This window comes from Plecotus auritus, assembly GCF_963455305.1.
Source record: "Plecotus auritus genome assembly, chromosome: 5".
NCBI lineage: Eukaryota > Metazoa > Chordata > Mammalia > Chiroptera > Vespertilionidae > Plecotus > Plecotus auritus.
The window spans coordinates 25,763,505-25,782,059 of NC_137776.1; the positions used below are offsets into that span (position 1 = coordinate 25,763,505).

Genomic DNA, 18,555 nt, shown 5'->3' on the forward strand with positions numbered 1-18,555 from the left:
TGTCAACAAAAAAATGGGTTGCTGATTATTTCCTAATTACAGCTACAGAGAGGACCAAAGGGAAAAGACCAACTAAAACAACCGAGCACAAAAGAAAAGAAGAGTTGTTCAGACTTGAGTCACAATTTGAGGGGAAAGTTCTAGATACTACCAATAGTAGATTCTGGAAGTAAAACATGCTAAAAATTTTTTAAGATCAGAAGATAGTTTGTGTTTATTTTCAAATTAATAAAACCCTCCCCAGGTTTTCAACACTCCCCTCCCTCTCTCCACAAACTCACTCCTCCCCACCCCCCTCCCCACACTAAGGGGCTGGTGCAGAGAACATGGGCCATATAGTTCCTTATGCACCTGACACACTTTCCATGACTTCATCTTTACAAACATCATCACACTGACACCGAAGACTGCTTTCACTAATGTGGAAAAACCCACTAATTCTGGGAAACCTCACAATAAAAAATAATTAATAGAGCCATGTTCCCCTTTTTTCTCCCTATGCCCTTCACGATCACCTCCCAAATCTGTCTCAATCTCAAATAAAAATTGACCAACACCATCAGTATTAAACCCACAGTGACAAGGCCATTAAACATAAAGTTATTTCAAAGACCAGAGGTTAAAAAAAAAGTGACAGTTACCCACAATCTTTCCAATATGATCCACTCTCAATTCTTTCCATTTATCACCTCCGTAGGATGTTTCTATACTATCAAGAATACCAGTTGGGAGAAGAACCCATCAGGCAAGTTTCCATCAGCCTGACCTACCAAAAGAGACCAACCATGCCAGCAAGCCAGCAGATTTTATTCAAATGAGTAGAGACAAAGAGGTCCACAAAACTGCTTGATTCTCTGAGCAGAGATGGCCTCATTCCCTTGTCTCATTACTCATCCATCACCCGTGTGGCTTCCAGTTGAAGGCTGTTCCTCCCTCTTGCACATCCTGTTGGTATTTCCTTAATCGTGCTCTTGTAATCACAAGTGGAAAGGGAGTTTAGCAGAAGCTCTAGAAAGGCACACAGTTCCTTCGTCGCTATTAACTAAAGTTGTTTATGGAATTTCCTTTAACGAGCCAGAAGTTTATGACGTGTGGCGCACCGACCATAAAAGCGCTCGGAGATCAATCTCTCCCTTATTTGCTTTCATCTCTCACTGGACCGGAGCATCTTAGAAAAACAAGTTGCTCCAGTGACTGAGATTTATGTGTCTCAAGTTTATACAGTCCACATAATTAGATAGGGTTCAACATGCAAGGTGCTTTTGGTCATGCTTATGATGGCCCTAGGGTTTGGATTAAAATCAGAAACTCCAGGTTTAGCAGAAAGAAGCACTGGCTTGTCCGTCCCACATCAAACACCACAAGTCCCTGAACTCGGGACAAACCCACTGGGTCCTGTCTGTCACTCACTCAGCCACAGCCCACAAAGGCAACCTGTCACGGGCTGCGAGGACGGCCAAGAAGGCATGCATTGCTTTTATTATTTCACATCTGGATGTTGGCGGAAAACTCTCCCTGTTCCTGACTAATCCTTGTGCACCCCCATTTCACCAGGCATCAAAATCTTAAAAACTCACAATGGCAGTGAAAGATTGACAATGAAAATTGGCCTGTGACTGATTCATTGCAATGGGACACATGGCTCATTCAAAAGCTTATAAGAAAAAAAGAGAGGTGGGGAGCATTGCTAATTCTCAACTTCCATTCCAGTAAGACCACATCCAATCAAAAAATAAAATCCATAGTTCACAAAAATCAAAGTGGAGGATGTCTTTAATTTCTAAAAGTTCAAAAATTAGTCCTATGGACATATTCATTTAAGAAAAAACTAGTTTGGATTTTTATATATTTTTTTCTACATTTCCTTGAAGCTAGTATTACTAGTAGTATGTATCAAGAATATGTATATGGCCGAAACCGGTTTGGCTCAGTGGATAGAGCGTCGGCCTGCGGACTGAGGTGTCCCGGGTTCGATTCCGGTCAAGGGCATGTACCTTGGTTGCGGGCACATCCCCAGTGGGAGGTGTGCAGGAGGCAGCTGATCGATGTCTCTCTCTCATCGATGTTTCCAGCTCTCTATCCCTCTCCCTTCCTCTCTGTAAAATATCAATAAAATATATTTTAAAAAAAAGAATATGTATATGTGAATTCAATTGGAGAATATGGTTTTATACCTATTTGTAAAATTGAAGGCTGCTGTTCTTTAAACACACTATTTTTATTTTATTTTCCTCTTGCTTTTACAAGCACAAGCTGAAAATACCAAATTGTCATTGTGCTATTCTCAGCAACCCTTGCCACATTCTTTTGTCTTCAACTACATTAAGACCATGTTATTAATATTTCAGGATTCTTAGAAAGGATCTCTGAAAATATAGTAGTAGTTTTTCATGCACACAGACATTTTGCTGTCTACGTTCAAAATGACCTACTAAACTGATGGCTCAGTACTTTTTTTTTTTTTTTTTTTTTTCTCTGAGTGGTTGGTTCACAGCCCTCCAGCATTTGGTGCACAAATGTGTAAGTACATCCCGTATTTATTCACCACTTCTATGCATCTTAAAAATTTTAGTACATCTTTCATTGTAAAGAAAATCCCAGTGAAAGATATCTTTGGTACAGCAAGCATTGACACATGCTATGATTTTCTATCATTCTCTGGTGGGTGAGAACAGTTACACCAAATTTTTGAATGATAATGCTTTGGCAAGCAAGCTTGTAGCAAGCCAAAGTGCACACCCAAGAGACACCATCCTTCTGCCCCTTTGCTGGGGAAGATTCACTAGATGGGGTGCAGTATAACAGATGGTTGTACTTGGCCTTTCAAATATGCCACCGTGGGAAGATATGTTCACATGAACAAGGCAAACTTTGAATCCATTTTCTTTAGTTTTGCCTTAATTAGTTCTTTCTGCTGATTCTGAATAAAAGAAAAAGATAAATGAGGATGAGGAGGAGAAAGAAAAATTCTTTTCTCTCATTAGTTCGCCCATTACCCTCAAGCAGTTGTGCAGTGTGGGGCAAAAGTAGGTTTAGAGTTGTGCATATTCAAAACAGAGTTCATTCTTGTATTATTATTTCTTAATTATTGTATTATTTTTCATATGAACCATTGTAAACCTACTTTTGCCCCACTCTGTATTTTAGGATAGTCTTCTGTAGAAGTTTCTTTGTGGAATACTTAAACATAATTACTTTTGGCTAAAAAAAATAAATAAAAAATATTCCTTAGTTTATATAGTATCTTCAGGATTTCTTGGTGCATAGATGACTTACTTACATGAGATGTAAGGCCCAATTTAAGGAACTAGTTAAACTTACTCTTGAAACATACCCTATATAGATGTTAGGGTCACTTTTCTCCTTTTGAAAGAAATACAGAAAGATTGATAGTACCTGATTGTCTTTATAGTCTGTTTTTAGACAAATTTAGTTTGTATTTGGATACTATAGTGAGTTAAATAAAGTACCATGACACTTAATATTACCTTTTTCATTTTACATTTTTTAATGTGGCTACTAAAACACTTAAAATTATCAGCATGGGGTGCACTATTATTTCTTTCGGGCAATTCGGCCCACAGTCCAGACTATTAAGTCTCCTCTGGGCTTGTGTGTGTTTGTGCACACACGTGCACTCAGGAACTCTTGCAAATGCTGATGCTCACAGTGGTGGGGATGTGTCCCCAGAACTCAAGGACCTTCAAAACTCACCCTGAGCCCACCTCAGGCTTAGATTTGCTTCTATTCAAGTACTGCTCTCAGCTCTAGCTAATTTGAAAAGAAAAGGCTAGTTTGAGCCCTAACTGGTTTTGCTCAGCCTGCAAACTGAAGGGTCCCAAGTTCAATTTAGGTCAAGGGCATGTACCTTGATTGCGGGCACATCCCCAGTAGGGGGTGTGCAGTAGGCAGCTGATTGATGTTTCTCTCTCATCCATGTTTCTAACTCTCTATCCCTCTCTCTTCCTCTCTGTAAAAATCAATAAAATATATATATTTTTTAAAAGGCTAGTTTGAGTTCAAGTGCTAACAAATAGATATTAATGGGTTAACAATTACATTCCTAGGTAACAAATTTGCATTTTAATACAGATTCTCCAGAAGGTCAAAGCTGAAATTCCATCAGTGGCTCTCCAGGGGAAATTTGAGCCATTCTGGCAAACTTGTCCTCAGGAAGCAGTTGGCTCTGGGAGGCCTTTGTTCCCTCCAACCTCAAGTGAATGGACAGGCACTATGGGAGCTCTGCCTTTGGAGTTCTGATATACAGCATTTTCAGTATGTTTAGGAATCTATTTTAGAAATACCAAAGTCACTTAATGGCCACAGTTGAATTAGTTCTGATTAATTGTTCACCTGCTAGACTGTTTATTTTACAAATGCTGTAAGAATAAATGCTGGGAAAAGAAGACACTCTGTCAGAAGGTTTCTGTTTTGAGGTTTTTTTGTAAAAATGTGGGATCCTCAGCCACCTTTGGGGAAGCTGTGAACATTAACAAACATTCCCCATGGAACAGATGGGAAAACTGAGGCAGAGAGGTTTCAGAGTTGCCCAAGAGAGGGTTGCTTTACTACCCCAGGCTGTGCAGCTTGAACTACTATGCTTACAGAACTCTTCAATTGCTTTTAAATCCTACAGGGTAAAGATAGACAATTGCTGCAGGGAAATGAGGCTCTGCTTTGGGTCCATTTGATTCTATCCCATTCACAGATAGCAAAACAGGGTCAAACACTGGGAAAACCACATTATCCCAGTCACTCACATTCCATAACTGAATTTATTGATGCCATGAGAAAAAATAAAAATCGGGTTTTTAAGGAACCTTAAGGATCACCTAATCCAGGGGCCGCAAACATTTCTGTAAAGAGCCAGATAGTAAATAATTTAGGCTTTGCAGTCCAAGAGGAAGACCCAGGATATTAAGAAGTTATTTGCATAACAAGATAAAAGTCTAACAGGGAGAAGGCTAGATGAGGTTAATGGGGGGAAAAGGAAGACCTATGTAATACTTTCAATAATAAAGATTAAAAGAAAGAAGATAAAAGTCTAACATTTACCAAAAAATATATTGATGAAATTTGAAATATAATAGCAATTAAGTATAGTTGGGTTTTTATTCATTTATGTAATACAGATTTACTAATGAGAAGAATAGAATTCCAATTTGGAGAGATAACATTTCACTTAATTGGGGTTGAAAGAAAGTATTTCCTATTATCAAATTGATTGCAAATGTCATCTATAAAAAAAAAACACCCTTAGCTCTGAGACCATACAAAAAACAGGTGGCAAGCCTGGGGGCCATACTTACTGACATTTGATCTAGTCCAACATATTCATTTTCAAGGTAAATGACTTACCCACCCTTTCTTCTAAACTCTAGAGGATCAAGTTTGGAATCCAAGGATCCTGGATCTCTGTTACCCTACAGATCTCTTTTGCCCCCTGCCCCCTGAGTTTTAATGACAAAGTTTAATAAAGAGTGTTTTCTTACCATTGCTGCAAAAGAGTCAACTTTCCATCAGCCATCTCTCTGGAAAACTGATTTGAGTCAGTACTATAAAAAGTAAATCCACCTTTGAGTGGATTGTCTTGATTAAATGATGTAGCCTGATTTGGGGGACATTCTAGTCAATTTTGGGAGTAATTTCTCTTAGGCACTTCAAATTTTTGCAATTATAAATTATAATTAATTTTAGCATTACATTTTTTTAGATTTTTCCTTTCCTGGGAATCCTAAACTTTAATTGTTTTCATCTATGAAATAAAAGAATGACACTGATTGTTGTTTCTGAGCAACTAAGATTATAGAACTAAAATGGTAGTTGAAATACTTTGCATTTGTGACTCATGTGGACATATGTTGCCTTAACCTTTGCCAGTGGACCTAGGTTTACTCCCTATCCCAACTCAGATCATCCTTGATGTGGCCTAAGCTCTGGTTTGAGACATTAGTTAGTAAAAAAAAAAAAAAAAAAAAAAAAAAAAAAAAAAAAAAAAAAAAAAAAAAAAGAAAGAAAGAAAGAAAGAAAAGGAAAAAAAAAGAACCACTGGAGTGAAGATTACCTGGATCCAAATTCAGCCAGAACGCTAAGCTCCTAGTCAGAGTAGCAGGCATTCTCAGACCTCAGTGCACACGAAATGACTTGGATGAGGGCCCAGCAATTGATCTTTTAACAAGTCCTCCAAGGACCATAGACAGGCTAGGTATCAAGTAAAATTTTATTTTAATTTTAAAAATATGCGAACACATTTTTAAATTAAGTAAATTATTGGGTTGCTTTTTCAAGGTTTCTTTTTTCCACCAACAGTTTATGATGCAAACCATCTCCTTGAGCAAGCCACAGTTCGATTCTACTATCCTCTACACTCCATCTCCTCCCACTGTTTCCACTCTGACCTCAGAGCTAGCTTTCATAAAGCCAGGCAGAGGTAAAAAAAAAAAAAAAAAAAAAAAATGACAACTCCAAAAAAATCTATGCCGAAAATTGACTTGCTCTTTCAAGAACTGAATGCAGTATAATCCCATAAATAGGTGGGTAATTCTAAAATGTCAGATGAAGACAGTTTTCACATAAGATGCAATAAATCCTCCCGAAGCAGTTCATGTAAAGCCTACTAAATTTAAATTAACTCCATAAAAATTATTGAACACAAACAAAAAGAATGCAATGGAGAAATAACTTATTATTTTCCCTGCTTGCCTTGAAAATAGACAATCTAATTATCAGAGGAGCTATTTCTCTTTGGTGAATCTGGAGAGAGTCAACTTAAACAGTAGAAGTTACAGAATAGACAAAGTTTAATAAAACATGGAAGAGAAGCAAAGTAAGTAGCAGACTCAGCATATTAATAAGGTTTAATTCCACTGCCAGACACTCTGCTTAAAAGCAGTCTTCTTCCCTACAGGCATAAAGGTACCAACGGGAATGAATGTTGCCAGCTCTAATCTTTGTACCTCCAATTTTCAGCTGGTAAGCCTGGGGTTCTTTTTCATAGGGGACTTTTTAAGGCAATTATGCTTCCAAATTTAGATGTAAGTAACTGACTGATAGGACAAGTGAAGGGCGTCAGTATCTTTGAAAAAGATATAATCGACTCTGATCTAAAGCCCCTACTGGGTTTGACCACAGTATGGTTAGGAACTTTTATTTAGTGTGATCATTACAATTTTCCCTAAAATGGGACAAATATGAATTTGTAATGAATCACAATAGATCATTGCTGGAAATAAATAAGTTATTTCAATTTGATAAAGGTGACAATTTTAAAATAGAAGGTAGCAAAGCAAACTGTAATAACAACATGTGTTTTTAAAAATATGTTGTTTGTTAAATAAAGATTCCTGATTTCTACTCTAATCCTCATTCTCCCACTTAGGACATTGAAAATTTGCTACATAAAAAAATTTTACATAAATCATAGATTTCAAAGTTGCCTTGGGAAACAATTAATTCAGGGAAACAATCTCATCCTCAGAGTGCTACAAATGCTGTAGGTATTTGTTCTCTTTATCTCATACTAAATATCATATATCAAAGATCATGACTTTCTTTGGTAAACTCTGAGATTAAAGAAATACTGGTTTGATTTTTTTCCTCAGTTGATCGATCCTATTGAAGATATACATCTGAGTAGATTGAGTAGAACTTGATTGAATGACTTATATTAATATTTTTAAGGTTATGACAAAATTTTAAGTTTTTCTACCTTTTGAATATGTTAAAGTTAACATTAGGAAAGGAAACAGATGAAGATTTAAAAAAAAAATCACAAGTGACCACAATACAAAGAAAAAAAAATAAAGAAAAATGAATGCCTTTAGATGAATTAAATGCAGAAAGTATTTAGTCATGTTTTAAAAAACACCTAATCCCTGCCTTGAATTTAATATAAAATTACTGAAAATATATGGGAATACTTTTGAAAGATTTAAGTGTATGCTGCCCTAAAACTATCAGTCCTCAACCCTGATAGAATCTCAACCAGAGAGATGACATGAAATCCTCACCATTCACACCAAACGTGATTGCCTCTGACATTTCTGAGAGGGATAGGCTTTTTGATGAGTCGTTATTTTCTTCTTCACCCTTTGATGCTTGGGGTACATAAAGACTACTGGTTTTTTACACATCTGCTGATTGCAAATAACAGGCCAGAGCACTGAACAAAGGAAGCAGCTGTTCTATTTTATTATTCGCACTACCCCATCTGAATTTAACCCTGAAGTCTAGGCAATTAGCATCGTTACATAAAAAGTTTGTCCATTAGGAGGCGTATGCATTCATGCATTCATTCACAGTCATTCATATTTTAGCAAACATTTATTAAGCTTTTACAAACTAATAATAGTAATGATGATAGTACTTACTGAGCACATACTAAGCCTTGAGAGGCTGGGGAATGCGAAGCCCTTGCCTTCAGGGAGGGAGCAGACCATTGCTCACCATGACATCTTAAGGAGTTCTCTCTTGCCTTGCCGGCAATTATGGGGATCTATCCTACACACCTAACCCAGCCTGTCTGCTTGTAGAAGGAACTAACTAGAAAACCAGCATCTGACAGAGTAGGTGACCCCTGAGTGGAAAACTCCCGAGGAAAAAGAGTTTAGCCAGGAAGCTGGTTCCACCCAGAAGTTAAAATAACAGTTAGTGATTGCTGACCAGGAGCAAATCACTGTGGTGGCCACTCTGGGTACTGACCAAGCTGATGTAGAGAAGGACCCTCTTTTTAGGGAGATCCCAGCTCAATTGGAGGTTCTCTCCTTAACTCTAAGTACATCCTATACTTCCTCAGTTTCTCTATTAAAAATTAAAGGTTGTAAGAGAGACTGGGAGAGAATGAAATATGTTCTGAAGCTGGGGCCAGACCAAGAGAGACAAGTGTTAAATAATTATTTGATTAACTCCGGCTGCATTGCTAGTCATTGCCATGCCGATGACTTTATAGCCTGAGTTGTCACAAACCATGATTTATGCAGCTGAAGCGACTGTAGTAATAACTGCTCAATGCCCCCTCTTCTTTTTTGTTATGTTGATGGGGCCTGAACATATAAAAAAAAAATCTTTACAAGACTGAATTCCCCAAAGTTGCAGTTATTAGCAGCACATTATGATTCTCTGCTGAGTTTTGTGATCAGGGGTCCCTTCACTGTTTACCTTTTGAATATTATTTACTAAGAATTTTTTGAAATAAATGTTTCTGAATACTCATGATTTAAAAAAGTGACTTATTTTAATGGGTGTGATCAGGTTAAACATCTGTTTTTGGAATTTCATATAGTGGGTTAATGATTTTATAGAGCTATCTGCCAGCATTTGATATTATATGTGTTTGACTATACCAACACTGCTTATGTCTGAGAGAACAAAATAAAAATTCCCAAAGAGCTCCCTGAAGAATCCTAGTCTAGACCGAGTGAAATTTATGGGAAATTTGCACCGTCTGTTTTTTGTGAGGTATAGGCAATCTGAGAGATCAGAGCAAGAACCTGCAAGACCAAATGCCTGAGATGACATTGAGAACATCATTATTATATACACCAGTGCTAGTCACAACGTACCCTCTCCCACTGACTCAGTTATACTCCGAAAGCTGAGGAGATTTGATAATCTTTTTAATGCATTCTGAACATGTCCAGTTGATAAATCATCGTTCCAAGAAAGCAGATTTACTTGCTAGCAGGAACATGCTGTGTGACATGGAATGCTCATGTACTCCCACCTTGACAAGGCTGGCCTGGCAACTTGTCATGGCGTACCTGTGAACTTTCACCAGGACCACCTGGACACATGGGAAGTGAGGAAAGCTGTGCATTTACAGATCTGAACTCCACAGCATTGGGACAATTTCCTTGCTTCCATCTGATCTCTTACAAAACACAAAGGGCCAGTCTTTAGGTCCTCCTTACTGTATGGCAGGTCGGGCTGATCCCCCCTTCCCCCACTCAGCGGCTCTGGGAGGTTCTCCTGGCGAAAGAGCTTTGGCAGCCTCAGCTTTCTCTGTCATCAGTTTGAATTCATGGGAAAGGGCAAGGTGCCAAAAGTGCTTGCAGGTGAATTCCTCGCCCCTTTCAAGTGCATCTGACTTCACACCAGTGACTTTAAGTGTGTTTATCTTTTGTTGGGAAGGATTATCAGTTAGGCCGGTAAATCTTTTCCAGGTATAAATTATAAATCACAAACAAGGATGCCAGGGAAATATCAAGTCATAATCTGCTCGTTTGTCTGTATCTCATCCCAGGTATCAAACATGAGCAATCGTGATGAAAATTGATATTCTTAAAAACAAGACCAGGATGATGACATGTTCCCACAGTGTGGGCCACAAAGAAAGAAAGAGTGGAATGATTCCCCTTTGTAAAATATGGATGGGATGGCAGTGGGAGCTGACCCGTTTAAAGAAAGCAGGAGAACAAACCAGGCTTATTATCAAAAACAAAAATCCCGTGAACCACTCACATATCCTAAATTCATCTCAGATGTACCACAATCTTTGCTCATCCAAAACAAACTTTTGGACCAAGCTTCAGAAATAATCTAAACAACATGGAAAATAGAAAATTTTTCCTAGGATTCCATTTACAAGATGTAGCCTCCCTGGATTTAGAAAAATGGTTTAATCTCTGTGCTAATTACTCTTCCTTTCTGTACATAACAAAGCAGGTGAAAATCATTAAAAAATACTTTCAGCCAGCCATCAAAAGTAGATCATTTCTGTGTCAGGAAAGCTGAGACCATGAGAAACCCTGCATTTTATTTATTAGAATAGGAAACTTTTTTCCCTAGCCCTGAGGCTGGATCATTCTGAAAGAGGTTTGGATTTGAAATAAAAAAAAAAAGGGGGGGGGGAGGTGAAGGGGAGGGAATGAAGTCATAAATACTTCTCCCAGGGAGAGAAAACCATTTGGCAGGTGGATGATCATCTCTGTGAACAAAATGAAGCATTTTTCCTCAAGGCTATGTCAAGGTTACACTTGGTACGTCAAAACCACAACCATTAATCCATAGCACACATATGTAGGAGCAGGAAATGGACCCAGAGTGCGAGCCTGCCCAGGGGCCAGGCTCCGTGGGACACGAACCTGGATTCCAGGCTCAGCATTTCCCAACTGAAGGCCTCCCAGCCTCAGACTCTTCGCAGGACACCAGACTAAATAATTTATAAAATCTCTTTTTAAATCTCTAAAATTCTAAGCCTCTACTCTTCCCAGAATCTGGCAGACTCAATGATTCTGAAACAGCCAAAGGTGTTTTAATAACCACTAAAGTCATTTACAGTTTGGTTCAAATGATATTCAGCAGATTAGTCCAGAAGTTGTGCCTCCTTGTGTGGGCTCACTGGGGAACTGAGAATCTGAGCTCAGCCTCTTCCCGGCCATGGAACCATGAGCAGGGAATGAGTTATGGGTCTACCTAAAGATGCCCCCCCCCCCCCCGCCAATAAATTCATAACTGCAAACTTTTCATTAAACTTTCTCCTATCTGTCATAGCAGAGATTTCTGCGTGCTCCTATGATCTTTTTGCCACTTACAAAATCAAAAAAGAGAACCAAAAGAAATGTCTTTTCTCCATGGTGTTCCCTCATTCCACATGTCTTGTTAAGCACCTACATATGCCTGGCATAGGGAGGGGATGACTGACAAGGTCTCTGCTTTTGAAGAGCACACGCTTTAGTGGCAGGGATATAATTTAACAGGGGAGCAAAAGCAGTGATGTGAAAGGGATTGAGGGTGGGGATGAGAAAGGGCGTAGAGCAGGTGCTTAAGAACGGCCTTTCATAGATGACACATGAGTTGGGCCCTGAGCTAAGGAAGGGGCGGCAAAAATGCTTTTACATAGGAAAAGCATTTTAAGAAAAAGAGAAAGTGATGAAGGCCCTGGGATGAACATGTATTAGAGCAGTGGTTCTCAAACTTTCTAATGCCGCGACCCTTTAATACAGTTCCTCATGTTGTGGTGACCCCCAACCATAAAATTATTTTCGTTGCTACTTCACAACTGTAATTTTGCTACTGTTATGAATCGTAATGTAAATATCTGTGTTTTCCGATGGTCTTAGGCGACCCTGCTAGCGGTTCTCAACCTGTGGGTCACGACCCACAGGTTAAGAACCGCTGCTGTAGAGCCTAAGACCATGGGGAAACACAGATATTTACATTACGATTCATAACAGTAGCAAAATTACAGTTGTGAAGTAGCAACGAAAATAATTTTATGGTTGGGGGTCACCACAACATGAGCAACTGTATTAAAGGGTTGCGGCATTAGAAAGGTTGAGAACCACTGTATTAGAGGGACAGAAAGGACAGTGTTATCTCTGGGGAATGTTTGAAGATCAATACCAAGGCTGAGCTTAAAGCAGCCAGCAGGGTCCACAGTGTAGAAAGAAGATGTAGGGTTTAAACTCAATGTGGCAATGGAATTTGCTCGAGATTTTTCAAAAGACCATTTTGGCTGCTAGTCGAACACAATGGTAGGAAGTTCTAATGGAAGTAGGGTGACCAGTTAGGTGCTATTGAGAGATGGGCCAGATGATGGTCCCCTGGACCACGGTGGAGGCAGTGGAGCCGAGATCAGTGGTTGGATTCCAAGTGAGTAACATAAAGGACTAACTTTGCTTTTTCCCATGGTCATAGATGTCCCTTTAAGTGGACTTAAGATACCAAACAAGTGACATAAGGAGCACATTTTTATTTTCCCCATGGCTCTGTCCTTCAAAATGAGTCATGTCTAGATCCACCTGAGTAGACCAGGCCAAGAAGTATCCACTGCTAATTATAGGACACCTCCCACCTCTGCTAACACAACAGCATTGCCAGGCCGATGACCGAGCCCTGAGTTCTGACCACTTGCAGTGGGCCACACCTAGATAAGAGCTGCATAACAGCAGCCACTGACTCAAGGGAGCCGGCCAAGGGGCCAGATTCCTGAGTGATTCAAACCGGAACTGAGAGCACAGTGGACAAGAATTTGTCAACAGCAATATAAATAAATGAAGAGTTATTAGGTTTTGAGTTGACATGAGGGAGCTGTTGGTGTGGGCAGTGCTCTGTTGTTATTTGAGTGAGGCCTTTACTTTCCTGTTTTCTCACAGAGCCAACTTGGACCTAATTAGGAGACTGCAGCTAGCTAGTTGGTTTCCAGGAACACTGAAAAGTGAGAGTCAATTTTTCTGACCTGGTTCCTTTCCTGATCTTTTCTTTTGATTGCCCCTGTGGTCATAGAGCTCAGTCCTTAACCTGCAGTGCAAAATGATCCTCCTCTCCAGCTTGTAAGAAATGCAGAAACGGATCAGGAATTAGAAATGATTCTCTCTTTTTTCCTTCCTTCTACACAACGGTAACTCGGTAATGAATGGTGTTTTTAGAATTTTATTGGCCTTCCCCCCTGTAAAATACATTCCTAGCTCAAGAGCAGCAGCAAAGGTGCCTATTCTGTCTACTGTGAAATCTCTAGCACTGAGTATAGTATCTTGTAATGGTAACCACTCAATACATATTTGTAGAGTAAGTAAATTGATGGATAAAAGATGACATAGTTAACTTTAACATCTAAACTTTGATGACCATCTCTAGAAGTTGGGACACAGGAGGCAACTGGGACCACCCTTGGCTATGACCCAAGGTTTACAATGATCATTTCTGGTTCACTTTCCTGTTTCTATGGTTCTTGGCTTTTGGAACTTAGATTTCAACCTCAAACAATCTGGGAACATTGCAGACTTTGCTGAAAGTTGCCAGAAGGGAAACAGGACAATCCTAACACAGGCAGGCAAGAAGGCCTGATGAGAATGCTATACATAAGGGGTAGGAGGAGTGGGGAGACAGAATCTTAATGCTTTTACATTTGTGTACTTGTCATTAGAAAAGTAGGAAACCAGTGGTTCAGATCACCCAAAAGCAAATGAATCTAGAGAGCAGATTAGGTTTGAAAAGCTAAAATATTTAGATATGAAATATTTGGGAAGGAAAGTTAGCAGTGAAAGTTGGAGGGGGTGGGGCTGGAAGGGAAAGAATAAGTCATATCAAAGGCAGACTTGAGAGCTCAGGCTGATAGGATAAGAGATAAGTCCCTTTGCTAAGTTAGTCACACCCTCCCACATACAATTCTCTTGGCACAGGTTCTTTTACTAACAAAGCAGGCATATGTTTGAAACAAAACATAGTGCAGTGTAACAGCTATGGTGCCTTTAAATGTTGTTTAAAAAATTTTTTTAAAAAGCATCAAAGGGGACGAAGTATAACAAAATATGATCCATAGTTTGAGAACACTAGAATAATAAAATTACTAGGGTCCTATGGCCACAAAGGAAACCCAGATTTCCTTATCATACTTGAGATGTGTGTGAACCTTGAGTCACAAACAACAGAGCTGACATTAATCCCAAGGTACTGTGAGGTAGAAAAGAGATTGATTCACAGCAAGACTGAGGGAAAGAGAGAGGTAGAGAAGAGAAAAGGGCACTGACATTGAGAAAATGCATTTCCTTTTCTTCAGCTCTTCAGGCCAACCCAAAAGACATCCCACTGAGGATACTGTGGTCCTGAATGATACTAATGCTGTTGGCAACTGCTACTCCAATTTAATCCTACCACTAACTATCCCCTAGGAAGGGAGAATTCCAAGGTTTAATGATAAAAGAATATTAAAAGGCCTGTGCTTAGAGGTAGAACAACCACCGTTAACCTTTCAAATGTTAGGCAAAGCGAACATTCTAAACTCAACAAAAGCAGATCACCTCTGCACAGCCTAGGCAGGGGTCCTCAAACTTTTTAAACAGGGGGCCAGTTCACTGTCCCTCTGACCGTTGGAGGGCCGGACTATAGTTTAAAAAAAAAAAAAAACTATGAACAAATTCCTATGCGCACTGTGGGCCCAGGATGAGTCGGCTGCTAAGCAGGACAGGCAGCGGCACCCGGTGGGCCGGATAAATGTTCTCAGCGGGCCACATGTGGCCCACGGGCCGTAGTTTGAGGACCCCTGGAGAGTTCCAGCCATGCCCTTTCTAGCTCTTGGGTCAAGATTTTTTTTTCTGCCTCTGCAGTTTCTGCTCCCATTCCTCCTTACTGGCCATTATCTACATATAAGGTTAATTTGTAAATACCCATTTTGTGTCCTAAGGAAAATAGGATGTTCATGCTAATTGCATTATGCCTGTGTTTAAAATCTTTCAAAGGCCCCCATTTGTACATCATAAAATTCAAACAGAAACATAGAGAAACTAAAGATCCTCATGTCTAGTCCCAACTTGCCCCTCAAATGTCCTACACTTCAATCAAACCAGATGGGCTACCATTTGTTTTCACTTGGATCATTCACACATTTTCAATCATTTTGGAGTAATAAAATCTTAACATCTCTTCAAAGCCTAAAACCAGCCACCACCTCTTCTATCAAGCATTACTACACTCGACAATCAGAACTCAAATTAATGTTTGTGTACCTAGCACTTCTTCTATCTTTCTGCTTATTTGCACATATATTTATTTTCCTTATTTTCCATCAAACAACTGGTAAACACAGAGGACAAGACTTATGCTACACACAAACACACATACACTCACTCAGAGCCCATTATCTTATCTTGAATATAATAGATTTCTCTTTAGATAGTGGCAGTTCTAAACTTACTAGTAAAGTGTTTCAAGACTTTTAGTTCCAATTTCTCTCCCCAAGAATATTATTTTTGAAAGCTCAATTGTAATCTGTTTTCCCCCTATGCATTGGTGACTCTGAACAAATGAAAGTCAATTGTTCTTGAAATCCAGGTTTCATAATACAATATCACAATATTTTGATGAAACCCCCCTTAATGCTTGCATTTTTAGTATGCATTACTTGAAAATTATACAATGACAAATGGCTAATATAATTCAATAACTCTTTAAAGCATATTTGCATTTCATTAACCACTGTAATATTTGCATTTATTTGGAAAATAGAGATTGTAAAAGACTAGTTATTCTATACACAGCAAGGTTTGAGCTGGTCTATACACTGCTAATCCAGGGACATCTTGCAAAAATTCCTTCTATATTTTTAACCCCTCATATTCTGTGACCTATTATTGTGACTGTGAATGTCAATCAACTAGCTATTGCTTGACCTAAGTTCAAGCAGCCAACTTCACTTTCAAACTTTCCACTCTATGAGAAAAGGAAGAAACCTCTACCCAAGACCAAATCAATTGTTCTGATTAGATGTTTCCGGATATAGAAAAAGTGGAATTGAAACTGGCCTTAAGGTTTCCAGACCAAATGCCTGAGAGAGTAGAGATACTACAACCAAGATAGGAACTAGAGGAAGAAGAGTTTGTTACGGAAAAAAGTGGTGAGGGCAGTTAGGCAGTCATTGAATCTGAGATAGTTAAGTTGAGATATTTAGGACGTAATTGGAAATGCAGGTCTGGAGGTCATTATGAGCAGAGACAGAGGTTTGGAAAACATCTGTAAAGGGCACAAGAGTTATAAGAGTACATGAGCTGCAGATTCAGAAAAAAATCAGCAATCTTGGAAATACCATACTTCAAAGGCAGTTGGAGAAAAAGAAATTAAAAAGGCAGGATAGACAAGAGAACACAGAGTAAGAAGGGGACTAGCATTTGCTGACCACCACCAGGCACTTGGCCAGGTACTTTAGATATGTGATCTCATTTAACTCTCATCATTTGCTTTTGACCTGAACATTGCCAGTTTTGCCCACTACGTGGGTGAGGCACCTGAGAGTATCAGTGAGCAGTGGCACAAATCAAAATCTATATTCATCATGGAAGGACCAGGAAAGTTCTTGAAGAAAACCAAGGGAGATCAGAATTTCAAATTGTCAAGGAGGATATCAAGGAGAATGAAACTCAGGCAGACACTTGGATAATCCATGTCAAAGATGTTTCCAGCCGTTCAAAACAGTACCAGGGGAGTGATATAGATGGAAGTTAAACTGTAGGTTTGGTCCATGAGATGAATCACAATGAGTCAAAAAGTTAGCTAATAATACCTATGCAATAACCAATCCCATATTATAAAGACATAATATGCAAATTAACCCTCACACCCTCACAAGATGGCTGCCTATGACCAGGCCAGCAGGGGGGTTAGTGAGGGACAACCAAACAACTGAACAGCAGGCTGCATGGGGTGACCAGGCTGGCAGGGGGGGCAGTGAGGGGCAACCAGGCAGGCAGGCAAGTGAGCTATTAGGAGCCAGCGGTCCAGGATTGTGAGAGGGATGTCTGACTGTCAGCATTCAGACATCTCCCGAGGGGTCCCGGATTGGAGAGGGTGCAGGCTGGGCTGAGGGGACCCCCCTCCCATGCACAAGTTTTGTGCACCAGGCCTCTAGTCTAGAAATATACAGACAACAGATTGCTGTTACCACAAAACTTATTACAGGGATTTAAACCCAATAAACACCCACCCTAGAACATGGCAGTAGCAGAGTCTCCCACATTTCATTGACTTGTGTTGTATTTTTATATGTTTTACCTTTCATATTCCTAATATCTTAACTCACAAGCCAATATCTCTTGCCATAAGTTAAAGATAATAAAAAATAAATCTTAATTATTAAAATTTTAACTATCTATCACCACCTACAGTTTGAGAACCCTAGTATCACCAACAAGCCTCTCACACTTACAGAAACACTGGCTGATTGCTTGGGTAATATAAATAGCAAGTAACTATTGGGACTATGTACACTTTTTATTACTTTAGTAGATTCTCACAATAATTCTAAGAAGTAAAGACTAATATTAATTGACTTGTTTATTCGATAAATATTTTTTAAGTACTTAGTCCTAGTGTCAGTGTTCTAGATACTAGGGAAAAATCAAAACTCCTAGTTAAATTGGTGGTGGAACAGAGAGGGGAGTGAAGAGAAACAAAAAACTAAATATATATAAAATGCCATGTGGTTAAAAATGTTTTGGAGGGGGAGAGAAGAAATATATATTTCAATTGAGAAAACTGAGGCACCAAAGCAATGTCTGACTTGCAGAGAGGGCAAGGAAATGTTTATGAAGTGATGAGCTGAAGGTCAGATGCAAGGAGACTCCGGAGCAGACTTCTGGCCACTCCTGTGTCAGATGCTAGCCCTGCTCCTTAGCACCAGTGCTCCACAACAGATAAGTATTAAAGCCATCAAATTCAGCCTGAGTGCACTTTAATGCCAGGCTTCTGAATGAAAGAAGAAGAAAAAAAGGAAACTTGAGAAAGCATATCACCTATATGCAATCAATAAGACAAGTGGTAAGTTAAATGTATCTTATTATTCCTCCAATGCTTGCCTATCTTTTCAGGTTTTTTTCAGTTAAAATGAAAGTAAGGATGAGAATGCAGGGCAACAGCTAATCCATGTTAAATCTCTGTAGATCTATAAGATGTTTTATATATATTGAGCCTTATATAGCTAGTATTACATTAGAACAAATGTTACCTGCAAAGTACAGTTGTCATCCCTAATGAAGCCTGTGCTAAATGAAAGGGCAAACTAGAAAAGACAATGAAGTATAGTCCCACAAAGTGACCTTTCAGAATTTCCCAAATGCTTAACCAACT

The 18,555-nt window shown here is 39.2% G+C and overlaps 1 protein-coding gene across 2 annotated transcripts in view; it reads right to left on the reverse strand.

The window, feature by feature from the left end:
• The window catches only part of EPHA4 (EPH receptor A4), a gene marked incomplete at its 3' end in the record, with an annotated part of 137,586 nt that overhangs the window by 78,836 nt on the left and 40,195 nt on the right, over positions 1-18,555 (reverse strand). The gene's annotated exons all lie outside the window — the stretch shown is intronic.